Here is a 2,817-nt window from a genome sequence, read left to right as displayed (position 1 = left end):
CCCCCCCCCCCCTAAAAACAGAGAAAATAGGCAAAATTCTCTCTTAAACGCTACTCCTCCTAAAGAATGTCCAAGAGGATTACAACCAAATTAAGTTTAAAATGTCAATGGGAAGGGCAATCAAAATTTAGATTTTATTCAAATGAGGCTGGTTCGACCACGAGGGACAGAGGGGCGGGGCCTCAAAAGAGGAGCTTAGCTGAAGTCTTCCTTTAAAACGCTCACCCTCCGTAATGCCTTTTGAGATGGGGCGGGGCCTCAAAAGAGGAGCTTAGCTGAAGTCTTCCTTTAAAACGCTCACCCTCCGTAATGCCTTTTGAGATATCTACCATAATGGAAAATATGTTCTTCGTGGGATTTTATTGAAAGTAGAAAAGTTATCACTCACCATGCTGTAAATAGTCTGATGACCGTTTAGGCCCCGTGGGCCTCTTGTTGTGTTTTTATATGTAAGGTTCTGATAAAGCAGTCTTCATTCGGTTTTTAATACTGATTTATAAAGTTGAAATACATGTTACACATATTTTGATATTTTCTACTAAAGCAAACAAGACAAGGGCAGTAACTCTTTGGTTGTGTAAAGAAGAGAAATGATTTTTAGCCAGTGTTTATTTTTTTAAATTGTTCTTAAAAATTTATTAATTGTTTCTTCATTTTGAAATATTCGTTTTATTATTTACCAAACTAACCGTCTACGTTGTTATACAAAAGTATTGTGCATTACATATAAGTATCAGTCTCAAATGATTCTCGTTAAAGGCCAATGGGTGACATTGATTAGCTCACGTGACACAGAGTGAGCTTATGGTATGGGGCAGGAATGAGCGGCCGGCCATCTGCAACTTTAAACTTCTTCCAGAAAATTATAAGCAACTGAGAACTGATATTTGGCCAGGCGGTACATGGGGAAGAGTTCATTTACGTCTCCTCGTATGAATGACCTTTACCTTTCACAAGGTCACAGGAGTAAAATATGTTAAATCTTGAAGAATCTTCCAGGAAGTACCAGGGGCCTGGTATTTTGTCAGCATGTACATAAGACAGGGTGGTATGAAATTTCCTCATATACATGGCATATTTACAAGGTCAGAGTGGTCAATTATCTTTTTGGATAATCTTCTGATCAAATTCTAAAAGACCCAGGGTTCTGATTGTTGGCAAGTAGATACCTGTTATGGAGAGCTATACAGTTTCCTCATACCAATGACCTTGACCTGTTTTCAAAGTCACTGGGGTCATATTTGTTTAAAACTTCAATGATATTACTTCCAAGTTCCAGAAGATTCATATACTTGATATTTTCCATCAGTTAACTTAAGGATTGAGTGCTATCAAGATTCAGCATACAGATAACCTTGGCGAAGGTCACTACAGTGAAATATGTAACCACGTACACTATGCATGCTAAGCAGGTTCACATTACTACAGGTATAGTCCGACCAGAATGACCTGTCGTGTTGAACTTTGATCAGCATATCGATTCTTGTCTATATATAGTCATTTAGAAGAAATAGGTGCTTTGTATATATACATGTATATCTGTTAATTGTTTATAATGAAACAAGCCTTATCATCAGCTGTCTCATTTGTATTTATACTGGTCTAGATTTAGCGAAAAAACTGTTAACACGTGATCAATTGATCACATAGTTACTTGAATATGTGTAAACCATGCATCAAAAATAAATGATACAATCCCATTGTCGTCAATATAAAATTGTAACAAAAACGAATGGTCCAAAACAGCACCCTGCTGGACACAGTAGTATTCCTAATCAATATGTTTTGTTAACACACCTGTGCACAAATGGAACTACCCACTTTGAATATTCTACGAGGTCTACTCGATTTACACTCTTCTCCTTCTAGAATATATGTTCCGGTCACTCGATTTGTAGCTCTTCTGATACTGGAAGATCTTCTACCTCTTCCGTCTCGAAGCTGGAAGATTAATCTTCCAAGATGGCGGCGACCATGATTTAAGTGTGCGAGTGATGAGTTTCATTAGAGAAGGATTTATGACACATACATACACATGTTTGTGTCATAGTGTTTGAGAAAACTTCAAAACTTTTTTGTTTTGGGTTATGTTCTTCCGGTTTACTCGATTTACATACTAGTATAACGGAATGCGATCTTCTGAGAAGGCTTCTCTTCCGAGAAGAGTGCAAATCGAGTTTGGCTACGAAAAGGTCAACGCGACAGGTCATTCTGGTTTGACTATTATGGGTTTTACATTGATTATATTTGGTCTAATACTGAACATCAAGAGACGTGATTGTTGGTATTTTACTACCATTAACAGACACGAACAATGCATCTATGCAAAACCCTTCCTTATAATTCACCGAGGCATCTGTGAATCATATCATCTCTGTGAGAAATTTTGCTGTTATTTCTTACTGGCAATGGAATCCATTCAGGCCCTATGGGTTAGATCTAGGCCTTTTGGGTTAGGGTCTATCCGATTTAGGCCCTCTGGGTTAGGGTTAGGGTCTATACGATCTAGGCCTTTTGGGTTAGGGTCTATCCGATTTAGGCCCTCTGGGTTAGGGTTAGGGTCTATACGATCTAGGCCTTTTGGGTTAGGGTCTATCCGATTTAGGCCCTCTGGGTTAGGGTTAGGGTCTATACGATCTAGGCCTTTTGGGTTAGGGTCTATCCGATTTAGGCCCTCTGGGTTAGGGTTAGGGTCTATACGATCTAGGCCTTTTGGGTTAGGGTCTATCCGATTTAGGCCCTCTGGGTTAGGGTTAGGGTCTATACGATCTAGGCCTTTTGGGTTAGGGTCTATCCGATTTAGGCCCTCTGGGTTAG

Source organism: Pecten maximus, chromosome 18, assembly GCF_902652985.1.
Source record: "Pecten maximus chromosome 18, xPecMax1.1, whole genome shotgun sequence".
Classification (NCBI taxonomy): domain Eukaryota; kingdom Metazoa; phylum Mollusca; class Bivalvia; order Pectinida; family Pectinidae; genus Pecten; species Pecten maximus.
Note: the sequence above shows the minus strand (reverse complement) of the source record.